Source organism: Excalfactoria chinensis, chromosome 2 (genome assembly GCF_039878825.1).
Source record: "Excalfactoria chinensis isolate bCotChi1 chromosome 2, bCotChi1.hap2, whole genome shotgun sequence".
In the NCBI taxonomy this organism is placed as follows: domain Eukaryota; kingdom Metazoa; phylum Chordata; class Aves; order Galliformes; family Phasianidae; genus Excalfactoria; species Excalfactoria chinensis.
Window position 1 is genome coordinate 63,944,704 of NC_092826.1, and position 13,738 is coordinate 63,958,441.

Sequence of the window (13,738 nt, forward strand, 5' to 3'; positions counted from 1 at the left end):
TCTCTGCTATGTACACCTCTCTACCTGTTCTGATTTCTACATTTCTACTGGCTGAAGTGCTGGTGAAATGCTTTTTTTTTTTTTTTTTTTTTTTTTTTTTTTTTCTTCCCACATTCTACAGCTTCTCATTGTAGAGAGAGCAGGGAGCCTCTATTGCATTGATATAATCTTCAGTCTTTTATTCCAAAACACTCAGTGGCTAAGAGGGCAATGCAGTGGTTTGATTTTTGGTGAGTTAAGCTGTTTCTGTTTTCTCCTTTATCTCTTCCTCTTACAGAGTCTAAGAAGAAAATAGTTACTCAGTTATGTTATTGCACTAGCTATTTCCTGCTCCAAATTGCTATGCTTTAGCATCTTATATTAAAATATAGCTTTTTTTGTTTTTTTGTTTTTTTGTTTTTTTTTTTTCCAAAGAGACATCAAGAAGATGGTACTAAGAATGTGTTTAGTATGTATTTATATAGATTTCTATAAAAAAAAGAAAAAAAAAAAAAAAAGAAAGAAACATAAAAATGGATTTTGATGTTCTACAGATTACACACAGTAATATATATGTTTACAGGGGAGAAGGTGTTTACAGTGTTTTAAAGAATCCTTCTCTTCTAATGAATATTTCCCTCTCTCATTCCTATTTTCTACTGATGTATACTAATACTATTTAGACTAGACATCAACTTTGACTCTATTAGGTGTTCAGAACAACCTGAAAAGCATCCATGCTGAGGGAAGTTCTCTGACAAAAATCATAATATTGCTTATGGTGAAAAGCCATCTAGAAAGTGCTTATTGCACTAAGCTGGCAACAAATACTTTCACAAGGCAGAGACAAAGATGAATGTGAAAAGAATGCATGTTAATAATTCAGACTGCCAAACAGTTGATTTTAACTGCTAATCATAAAGGGGGAGGTGTGTGGGGGGAAGGGAACCAAATTAAAAATAATTTCATCCACATGGGCAGTGTATTTTTCTATTGGATGGAGAACTGGGCAGGTTCTGTCATTTCTAGCAATAGGAGTGCAGTAGTTCCACAATGCTATGAGATGCAACTTTTTTCTTACTTACTGCAACCTTCCAGGTGATTGCATACATACATGACATTTGACATATCTACAGAGAACTCTTTTACCTAATTAATGCTATCTAAATGGAAAAGAATCCTTCTCTCTGCAATTTAACATTTATTTGTTTTATAATGTCATTGTTCTCATTGTTCTCATCATTATTTCATAGGAAAAAAAAAAAAAAGGCATTTTCCCTTGGTAATGGTCCATTCCACTGATAACATACAATAATCATAGCAATGTTTCTGAGTTAGAAATGACTGCAGTAAATCAAGTATGATTTAAATGATTAAAATGATCTTCTAAATATAAAAACAATTATGTTGCATTAGAGGTTTTCTGTTACTGCAGTTCTAATTGCTTTAAAGGAGATCCTGATGGATGTATTCATAACCAAATAAAACCTCCAAAATAAAAGTAGAAGTCTCTAAAGAAGCTGAATTATTTGAAGTAGCCAATGACTTTGAGCTATTCAATTATAAGATAAACACTATTGGGATCTTTACAGGTTCAGATGGTGAGTGTTTTCAATAATTTTTATGAAGGAAATCAGATCCTTTCCAGATGGCAACCAAAATTCTAAGTCATTCTTGAAAATGAAGGCTGATTATAGGATTCAGTTCAAACCCATGTACGTCATCAGTAATCAGTTGAAATTACAAATTAGAGACATATTATAAGCAGCCAAGTTCAATGTAAATTAGACAAGAGGAAAGAAACTCTAAGAAGCATCACCTGGTTTAAAAGGAAAGAAGAAAACAAAAATAGATCCCTTTTCCTTTCTTTGGATTTTTGATTATTCCAAATTGAAATATTTGATAGGTAGATTAAATGTTATTTAGAAAAATATAATCCTCCAAAATTCCTTGTAATCAAGGAAACTAACTGAATCTTAAAATTATGTCACAAGGAGATACAAAATGATAAATAAAGTTAATAATATAGGAATACATATTTTGTATTTATTAGAGGACTGATCTAAGGACAGACTCCTAAAACTTTTCTAAGTGAAATTTATTTCTGTTTTATTTATTTTCTGCATCAGGCTATATGCTTTTCTCAAATATTAAAACCAGAGTTACAGAATATTAAAACCAGAGTTACAGAAAAGTTCCTCCTTGTGCACTGTTGAATGTGTTTTGCCCGCGATCAAGCACACTGGATAAATCTGAGCAGTGAATGTCTATCATAACTTGATGTGAAATCTATCTTTGCTGCTGTAGAAAGGATTTTCATGTAGCATACCGTACATGAGAAATATTGATTGTAGTTTATTATATGAATTGTACAGTTCATGTGTATTTACTACCTCTTTTTTTCCCCCTTTTCAGTGATTCTAACAGATGGATCATGACTGGATATTTTCTCAGGTCATAGTCAAAATACTCTATGCATAGGGGAATGACTTTTGAAATTTGCTAAAGAAATTTAAAGGAAGACACTTATGCTGTTTTGGACCAGAAATGCTTATCTTATTAATATTGCAGGAAAATTTTCTGATGAAGTCCCCCTTCAGTATCATAAAAGACCATGCAGGTTCATCACTGCTCAATTTACAATCCCCATGACTATGTATCCTTCTCACCTACTAAGGAAAAACATGACTACTGAAATTCTGGTGGTAAGCTCAGTAAAGATGAGAAATAAAAGATGCTGCACTAGCAGTCAACAATAATTTTGGAGTGCTTTGGTCCCATGAAGACTTTGTATATGCACTGGTATATGCTTCTTTGTCCTGCAGGGAGGTGGTCAGCTGGCATCTCTGTGCATGAAGCAATGGTTGAGTGCTACTACCCAGAAATGTCAGTCAAAATGATGAAAACAAGAAAAGAAAGTTACTTGGAGAACAGTTTAAAGTAAATAAATAAATAAATTTGGTGACACCGTCCCATTTGGAAAACTGTCTATGTGTTCATATTTCTGAATTTGAGTTCTCTATTAAAAAGAAAGAATTTTATTCACATTCCTTATCTTATTCACAGCATCTCTCTTGATCTGAAAGAAATTGCTTATGCACCTAAAAAAGCTGTGGAATAGCAAAAGATAAAACTGCAAGGGAGTAAGAACCTAGAACAGCTATTGTGGAATGGCATCAGAATTACAAGAGGTTATTTCTCTGAGACTACTCCAGAAATATGTCAAAAATATCTTCATAAACTATGTAGTCAAAAGGGTCTTTTGTGAAGCTAGTATTGAAAGTCTATTGTACTAGAAGTTAATAACATAGAATGTTAAGCAATAGAATATTATGCAATGTTTTCTCTATGTAAGAAGATAGAAGTTATTTCTGTACAGAGAATCATTTCAGATGAAAGAGAATCTTACTTCTTGTTCTTTTAAATGTATCTTATCCCTTAAATGACTGGAAAAAAAATATATGAATATCAAGGTGTTACTAACTGAAATCTTCTTTAAGTCAGTCAGCTTCAAGCTCATTGTCTCATGGAGCTTTTATTGTTTAGTGAGTTACTTTTCCTCTCTGGCATTTTTTAGTTTTCATTCTGTTAGATGTTTGGACTACTGGATGATTCTAGACCAAGTTGACTGATAGAATGAAGTTTAAAGGGCTCCACTTTCTTTCTTTCATGTAGTTCCATGATGGCTACATTGGTTAGCTGCCTGGAATCACTGGCATGGAAGCATGTTTTGTTGAAAAAAGAAACTTAAATGTATTTAGATACCTTCTGTTTTTATAATAATGTGAATTTCAGTAGTATTACAGTATGTGGCAGCTGTATGACATGTTCATACTTTCTCATAACTTTGTGAAAGCCAGTTCATTGTACTTGCTAGTAGTGTCTTGTATGAGACAAATAATCTTTTCCAATACAGATGAATAACCCAGGATTTCAATTACATTGGTGGCTCGATGCCAAGAAAACTTCTATAAGTGAAATTGGCCTTTAGGATTACTTTTCTAGCAGAGTTTTATTGTCTACATAACTGTTGTAAGAGCTGTTGTCCATAGAGATGTGAGCAAAGCTTATATCTTCCTCTGTCCCACTGCTCTTTTTCTATATCATAGAAATTCAGAGCTTGAATCATTTTTCATCAAGAACATGAGTCATATTCATTTTGAGGGATACTTACCACTTGTTTATGAGTAGCAAAGTATTGCTCCGTTTTTATTTATTTGTTTGTTTGTTTGTTTATTGCTAGCTGCCAAGGCAGGCCAGAGAATATCCTTGTTCATAATTACTACAAGATTTTCGTTCTTATAGCAGTTGGTGTGATCAGGTGCATGGCAGATGCACTCACAAAAACAGCAGCAGTTTCTGTCCCACAGTAGGAATTTATGAAGACACTAGTAAGACTGACCTAATCTTTTGAGGGGATGCAGGATTCCTGAGTAATCAAACTTAAGTATTTATAATCACAGCTATGTGTACCCATTGCCGTGAATAGCATTATATATTCAAGTGAATTTGACAAACTTAAATGTAAGAGATTTTAAGCCTGCATTCATATATACTATAAAACAGTGAAACAGAAAGGAATCTTGTCTGATACTTTCATTTCTTTCATTTGTTTCTGATTTTTCAATGATTAGCTTACTATTTCAACAGGAAGTCTGCATTTTCTGAATAAATATCTGATTTATAAGCAAAAAAGTAAGATTGGATTCTTTACCAAGTATTACAATTTGGCTTTGTTAAACTAAATACTATTATAAGCTTCTTCTAGCATATCACCGTTCTGTCTTTGTGATAGTACCTCTTGAATCAGAATATTTTCAATAGTTAATCAAAATATATAGACGTCTATGAATAAGTTTGATTTATAATGTTCTTTTAGGTTTAGCAGATACAGAACAAATGTAGTTAAAAAAAAAAAAGTTATTTTGATAACAATGCTGAAAAAATACATGGAAGACTTCCTTTCAAACTTAAGAGTATCAGTGAAACTTCTTATGCAGTTATGCATCTATGCATATAAGATTGAATAACGAGCAAATAATTACCAATATTGAGACCAACTAGGACTGTGCCTATTCTCAGAGTGTTTGTAATCCTTGAAAATAGAGTAAAACTTAGTAATTCTGGGTATTTCTGGGTCAACATTTTTCTTATAGCTGCATATGTGCACATGATATCATAGTGGGCTCTAGGAACTGTAACATGGCTGATAGATATTTCACAGTGCAGGGACACTATAACCTTAATCATAACAGAGAATTATGAAAATATAAACTTCTGAAATTAGTAGCATTTAGTACACTTAGTTGCCTAGGCATGTAAATGGCATCCATGCAGCATGAGCAGACAAACAAAGGGACTAGGTACACAAAATAATCTGATTAGAATCCGGAGGAACAGGAAAAACAAGAAGAAAGAAAGAGGTGAGAAGGAGCTGAAACAGCAATGAAGGGGTTGAAAGTTTAAAAATAGTATAATTAAATTTGCCTGTTATATCAATTCATTCATTTCATTCACACAGTTATGAGCAAGCTCTACTTCAGATGAATACATGTTTCTAACCCAAACTCATACTTCTCTCAATAGACAAGATTGTACTACTTTACGGATGTCTTCCTGCTTACGCGTGAGAACAAAAGGATAACATTGTATGTGGTACTTGTACCTTATTTCTTACAAGAATTGGAAGAGGGAAGAATGCCTTTCTCTCAAAGTATCTAAATTCTGGCTTAGAGTAGCAGAGTTCAACTCTGACTTTGCCAGAGTTCTTGTGTAATATTTACCTTACACAAAATATTTCACAGACAGTCAGTAACTGCTTCTCATTTCTGAATGCTCAGCTTGATATTCTGGAAACTAAGATGAAGAAGCACTGAATAGCCACAGCTGCAATTAAAGCGAATGGGTGCTGTGCTTCAGTATGCAAATTGTTATGAGATGTGTCACACATAAAAAAAAAATAAAAAAAAAAATCCAAACCAACACAACTAAGGGCTGAAGTAGCTCAGAGTTGACTGTTGCCTGTATATATGTGTTGCCTGTTAATGAAATGGGATATGTTACCCTGTCACGTCAAAGAGGTTTTGCTAAGACAAATTAACCTTCTCAAAGCTCACAGAGCTTCATGTAATGTGCACTGTAGGGAAGACCATAAGGAAATGAATAATTCTGTATTCAACTCAGGGTTTGAATAGTGTGAATGAGAGAGGCCTAGGGACAAAATAAAAATAGCCAAAATATCAAAGACTTCATCATTACTCAAATTCAATTCTTCATATATGCAGAATGATCCAAGGGAAGGAGCTAGATAAAATCCCTACATCATGATACATTTAAAGAATGAATGATGTTGCATATGAATGGAGATAAGGCTTATTATTGTTTTGTTAAGACAGCAAACTATTTTTAGAGCTGCCTATACCTTGGGATTATGGAAAACATGCGAAGTTCAACATTCAATGTAAAAGTCTTGATGCTGTATTTCTTTTGTTATGAACCTCTCCTCTCTCTCTGTCTCTCGCTCTTTTTTCTTTTCTTTCTTTTTTTTTTTTTTGTTTGTTTGCTTTATTTTATTTCTTCCTCTCTTCTTTTCTTAAACTTTTTATTTTTTTTCTTTTTTTATTTTACATTTTATTCATAACTGGAATAGTTTAGAAGTATATTTACAATATGATAAATGCATACCTATGGCATAAGTAAATCTTGAAAAGAGTTCCTGAATCATATAGTCATAGCATTTTAGCAAGACCAAAACCAGGAGGCAGAAATTTTGTTGTTGGCTTTTATAACATCTTAACCATGGACAGCCACTCCTAATCTTGATCTATAGACCCTTCACCACTTCAGAGCCCTTGTTTGCACTCTCTGTTGGTTGCACATTCTTATATTTTTGATGTCCGAAACTGCAGACAATACTCAAGCTGAGCCCACACCAGCACAGAGTAGAGTGGGATAATCCCTTCCTTCTTTCAGATGGTAGTTCTGTGTTTGATGTGCAGTTGGCCCTTTTGGCTGCCAGCGCACATTGTTAACTCATATTCAGCTCATCTTAACAATTATCCCCAGATTTCTTTGCAGGGGGCTGCTCTCCACTCTTCTGTTCCCCAGTTTCTACATATATCTGGTATTGCCCCACTCAAGATGCAAGTGCCCATGTTGAACTTCTTGTCATTGGTGATTGTCCAGCCCTTTAATTTGTCAAGATTTCCCACCCTCCAGGGAGTCAACAGCTCCTCCTAATTTAATATCATCTGCAAACTTAGTACACATTTAAGTCCTGCATCCAGACAAAATCTTTAAAGAGAACTCACCCTAAAATAATCCCACTACTGTCACAGACATATTGGGTGTAACCACATACTGAAATGGCATACTGAAATGGCAGCAAAGAAAGCAAAATAAGAGTAATGTGTTATTTTTCAGGTTGGGTTTTTGCAATGAATCAGTGGCCTTAGGGAAGAAACAACAACAACAGTTTTTTTCTTGCAAGATAGGCTCTTTATTTAGCACTTCAAAATATTGTTGTTGTTGTTGAAATATGGGCATTATCTGTTTCTTTGTGTCTAAAACAAAGCCTGTTTGTCCAAATAAGTCTTCATGAACCATACCATTCATTTTTGTTAGCTTGCAATTCCTTATTGCCTGTCAGTTATGTCTTATGGGTGTACACAATTTATACAAAATTTAACTATGTCAGACTTATGAATTCCTGCATATGCTAATAGTAGCAATTCAGAAAAATCTCAGTCTGTGTCAAAATCCAGTTATGAAACAAATGTCTATATTAGGTCTTTTTTAGATTTTTTTTTTGTGTTTTTAATCTATACTCTATCTGGTCCCTCTTTTGGACTCTTGTTTAGGGAAGGAAATGGTGAGGAACTATTCATATCTTTTTCTGTCACACTCAGAGAGTTGGTTTAAATTGCAGATGAGGCACACTGCAAAAGGTGCCATCATTGTTTTCAGATAGGTCAAGACCAATGCACCGTATTTGCAACTATTTATCTGGAAAATTATTAAGTACTTTGGAAAGGTTTCATTTTCAGAATTCAGTTTCATTTGATTCTACCAAAAACAAACAAACTAACAAGCACTGAAAACTTCGTGTAATTTTATTTTAAAAACAACAAAGGAAATCTGTCTTAATGAAGCCATATGGTAAACTATGTCTAGCTTGAAAATGAAGTGCTCTATGATTTAATAAAACTGTAAACTTCCATATGCTGATGATGACAGCACATACAAGAACTTCAAAATAGAGCAGAATGTGTCAGCAATAGATATTGTACATCTCTCTGAGATAAGCCAGCTGCAATGAAATATACCTAATATAATGACCTTTTAACACATTGGAAATCTTTGCAGAATAGATGTTGGAAAATACTGGAATAGCTGCAGTACTTTGTGTATTTGCATTTTTTTTAATTTTTTTATTTTTTTAACTCAGTAAGTAAATCCATTTTCATCATTTTAAGTACAGAAGCCTCTTTTTATGTAGATCTTTTGTTGCTGTTGTTGTTGTTTTTGAAACAGATACCATAACAATTTTATGCTGTGAAAGGAACTATTTTCTTGGGACAGAAAAAGTAAGATTTCTAATCTTTGACCCTGAACATTATTTAACCACATACAACCACCTTTGAAATATTAGTTTTCAAGTAGAGTTGTTAACTGTCAAGCTAATTTCACAGTACAAGATGCAAGACCAAGAAGGCACAAGGGACAGAAAAATTTAGAAATGATTGTGAACTCGGAAAGTTTTTGTTTGTTTGTTTGTTTGTTTAAAGAAATTATCTAAGCTTTAAAATATTAACCTGCCTTGTCTATCTTGCCAATCAATAGGCCAGGCTTTCACAGTTTTAAATACATCGTCATTATGAGAATGAAATTATATCCTTTGAATAAAGTGTGAACAAGAATGACAAAATTTACCCTCCTAGCATTCGCCATAATTATTGTACAATTAACTGGTTATTTTCATGGAATCACAGTATACAGTCTAGATTTCAGAAATTATCAATTATTCACTTTCTACAGTGTTCAAAATGAGATTTTAAGAAGTTAAAAATGCTTTCAATTTGTATTGATTAATCCTACTTTTAAAGGATCTGTTCTTTGAAAAACTAGTAAGCTTTTGATTGCTTAAGAATCAAAAATTCATCATCTTTTGCACAGAAAAAAAATAAGGTCTGTTCATGGTTCAGCATTTTGACAACAGAATTATTAAATAAAATCTATAAAATCTTAAATGAGAGATTTTATTAAATAAAATCTTAAACTTCAGTATTCACAGCTAGCATTCACAGCTTCTCTGGCAAGTAAAGGATGATGATGACCAAATAAAAATCCCATCTGCCTCACTGATGTGGACATCATCAATGTGCTATTTCTCAGAATCAGACTCTTCTAAATAATTCTAATAAATAAATAAATAAACAAATAAAACTGCTTATATAAAAATATAATTGCTCGAGTGGTTAGTCAATCTGTCATTGTCTGATGTGTGAGTTCAGGAAGTTCCATGTATTTTAAGAATGATAAAGAAAGCTTTATAGACATATAAAACTTGTTCTGAACTCCCATGCAATTGTGCTGGAATGAAATCTTTGGTATCTTTTAGTTACTGCTTGTTTTTCTTCACTTACTCTTAAGTATCCCATTTCTTTTAGAGTAACACAGTGTTAGGTATCTAAGAAATACCATTTGCAGACAAATAGCTTTTCCAATGATTCTTTCCACATCTCAATTGCTAGTTTGTGATCTTGGCAGGGTAAGAAAAAAATGACCTGAAATAAATCTTCCAAATCTCTGTAGTTCCTTTAGCTTCTTCTATTATTCTCATTCCAACCCCCCCCCCCCCCCCCCCCCCCCCCCCCACTTCCCCGGCCCCCCCCCCCCCCTCTCTCTCTCTCTCTCTCTTTCTTTTGTTTTAACCTGACTCTGACTAATGGGAGAAATTCTTGGATAGAGGAAAAACTAAAAGCTGCACACGAGCCCTAACTTTGTGCAGCAAGCATAGATGAAAGTGCCCTTCTATGATACACTTGTACAGGATATAATTCATTAGCCAGGAGGGGGGACCTGTGAGAAGAGACTGAATTCAGACACAGCATGTCATGTAACCAAACAAAAGAATGCTGCCTTTCATTGCTTAGTATTCCTAGCTGTAAAGTAGTACTACTTATTTAGGCACTAAGCAACACGTGGTGGGGCATATAATTAACTGAAGTCTGAGAATTATTATGCAAGTACAGCACAGCATAATGAGTAACTCTGTATATATATTTCTCATTTTGCCATGAAGTACAAAATTAAAATGTGAAGATAATGTGTCTATTGAAAATGGAGGGAACCTGCATATAGACATTTCAAAGAAAAAGAGTATTTTTAAATTTCTGCTGTGGAATATTACCATTTCATAATTTATTTAAGTAGAATAAAGTTTTATTTATTAAGGACTTGATCTACTTTTGGAAGAAAGAGAGAATTTCCATTGATCTAAATAGAAACTGGATCAGCTTCTCTGTTGAAATATTGATGTTTCTCTATGTTTTCACACAAATCAAATGTCATAATTATTCAGAAAACCGCAGTACATACTAGTTAAAGATAAGGCATACAAAAATAGAGGTAAGATCTTACACCAGCTTTGATCAGCCCTTTCCAGATCATTCAGGACTTGTATTACACATAAGAGTTGACTAATTAAGTGTCTAACTTAATTAGTTTAAATGGCAGTTCACTGAAGATTTCTGAATTGTTGTGGTTAGCTCTTTTAACCAGCTGATCAAGTGACTTCAAAGTTTGATTTCTGACCAAAGCAGTTTTGGCTATTATTCCTTAGCTGCAAGTGCAGGCTATTTTATAGCAGCCTACAAACACTGCAGCTCATATCCCTGACTAGAAACAGGTCAGAAGGGACTGCTGACACCAGCTTAGACCCCTACGGAGCAGAAGAATAATACTGAACTTATTTCCTGTCTTCCTTTTCTCAGAGTCCATGATACCCATCTTGTGGCTCTTTGCCATGTATAGCTATTCCATTCTAAGCAAGAAGACATGGCATTCAAATCAGTTTTGAGAAAGTCAGAGGTAAATTTTGTTGAACTGACAAATGAAAGAAAGAACAATCCAGAAAGAGATTTTCTTTGTAAATTCTTCTGAGATCAAACTGTGTATTGTAACTTTGCTTGACCTATGCTGAGTAGTAGAATCAGGAGGAGAAAGAAAACGGCCTTTCTTTCTGGTGGGAAGAATTAAATTAAAGTCATAATTACAGAGAGTGTTGTTCAAATTAAGGTTCTTGGCTTAGAAGAAGATATTGTAACTTGAGGATTTCAGCATAAGGCTGTTCATGAAGAACAACTAGTGTTGGTGCAAAAGAAGGTGATAATTTGATTAATAAGAGGATTTGAAAGTGTGAAAAGATTTACTGTTCAAGATAATTCTCTAATATTGATATGTATCTTAAGTAGCAATGAGTTTTTCTTCAATGAGGAATATTTGCAGTGGAGACACATTACTTTAACTTCATTCCTGTCTCTGCACTGTTGATACAGGAGTTATGAAAGCACCATCTCCAAGCCATGATTTTCTGATGCTGTTTGAATTTTTCATAGTGCTCAGAAGCAAGGGAGCAATTCAATTGCCACTGCAAATGGTGTCTATTTCTATTATCAGGTTACCTAGACTATCTCATACATTTGCCTGGGACTAGCAAATACACAAAATAATTTAGACTAGTCCTGCACCTTTTAGAGAGTGTAGCCATAGATGAATACTTTACGGTGCCTAAGTTACACTGGATTTTTGTGCATGGGCAACAAATATCCTCATAAGAATTCTACAGTTTCCTCAATTCTTTCACAAAATAACATCTTAAGAGGAATAAATCAACGCTTATCTTTGCTCACATATTCACCTAATTAGATGAAAAAATTTTGTAGTAGAATACAAATATAGGAATCCATGAAAAAACAAACAAAACCCTGTTGGAAAAATTCTATTTTCTGAGAAGTCTCTTGATTCTGTACTTATATTTATGATATCAAGCTTTAGCAACAATTTGGGGAAAAAATGACTCTTCTGATGTTAAGATCAAGTGATCCTGCATCCTGTCTCTTGTAGACAGACAAAAACAGAGATAAGGTCACCAGAGCACTTAGATTTTTATGAGTAGAAAAGTATGTCACATATTGTGGAAAACACGTTGGTTGACCCTGCTGTTCATGTCTGACAACCTCACCCATAAACATTAGAAAGAAGTTACCTGCCAAGAATGTTCAATTTACATTCCTTGCCATATTTTTAGAACTGGAATTGAAAGCTTTTTTTCTTTTCTTTCTTTCATTTTCTTAATAACACGAGAAAAGTCTGCCTTCTCTTGAATCTGAAGTAGGACAGTGAGTCTTTCTAGTTCTTTGTACTGTTGGAGCTGGAGTCATCACAGAGGACACTGTTCTGTTCACTCTATAAAATCCAAGGGAATGTTGCAGGTGTAGTTCTTTTTAGTGCCAGAGTAAGTGCTGCAATGGTAGTTACTGTATAACTCACAGTGCTGCTACACACAGTTGACTCCTGTGGAGCATTTAGTAAACTGTAACAATCTGGGAAAGCACAGAGCGAAGAAAAATGGAATTGCCTTCTAAACTCACTGATTTGGTTACTGCAGATACCTCAAAGATGGTAAGGAGGTTGAAAGGCCTTCTGTTGCCCAAAGTAGCATTACTTCCTGCACTTAGCAGTGCAAGAAGATAAGACTATTTTTCGTCTTGAAAAGCACTAAGTGTTGCTTGCAGAATTACACATTCCCTCAGTAGTGCTTGGGGAGTGTGCAGAGGCAGAAAGAAGGATGACTTCCACTGCGCATTTCTGAAATGATTCAGTTTTCTCTGCTACTCTCTCAAAGACCACATTGACAACACTAATTATCTGTGTGTCTTTCTCAGCACCATTATGTTCCAATTCTATTCCAAAAAGAGTAGACTAAAACTCAAATATTTAAAGAGAACTATCGACACACATAGTAAAGGGCCAGTCTCAGTCCTACATGATACTTTCATACTTTGATCTTATATGTCCACAACTTTTGGGAAAACACCAAATCACCATATGACATTTTCTCTATGTGGATATCAAAATGCAGTTTCATAAACTTACAGTTTATTTAACCTACAGTTAAACCTGCTGGTTAAATGCTACCAGATAAGCATTGGCTGTCACTCAGCTGTGATTTGGTTTCTGGTACTACCTTTTTTTTTTTTTTTTTTTTTTCACTGGGGATATGTACGTAATATGCCCATTATCAATTTTAGTGTTAAGGATGATAACTTTTTCTAAAAAGTTAAAGAATCCACAGATGAAAGCTGATGCATTTACCCTAAGTTGAACTTCTAAGTATTTGGTTACTGTAGAACCAAGTAATTATTTTGATGAGAAGATGAATCTGTAATGCCCATGACATGGTTTGGCTTTCCTGGTGCAGTAGTGACCATTCTGGAAGTTCCATATGTCATGGCAACAGTGAGAAAAGACTAAGTCAAAGACATAGCCCTGTTGGCTTTAGAGGAATTTGAGTATAGAGGAAGACACAGAGTTTGTACCCTGTAGAACTTTGTACTGAAAATACTCAAAGATTAAAAAATTTCAGCAGTATTTTCAATTTATTGTTTTCATTTATTTATTTATTTCAGAACTTCTTCTCTTCCACACTTTGGAAGAATAATGAGCAGGAAAATGTTTTTTCCAAAAAGAAAAGATA

The 13,738-nt window shown here is 34.1% G+C and overlaps 1 long non-coding RNA gene across 1 annotated transcript in view; it reads left to right on the forward strand.

The window, feature by feature from the left end:
• Window positions 1–116: 116 nt before the first annotated feature.
• The window catches only part of LOC140247773 (uncharacterized), a 51,580-nt gene continuing 37,958 nt past the window's right edge, over window positions 117–13,738 (forward strand). Inside the window, exon 1 of the long non-coding RNA XR_011902771.1 lies at window positions 117–230. This is a non-coding gene — a long non-coding RNA (uncharacterized lncRNA). The remainder of the gene's footprint in view (window positions 231–13,738) is intronic.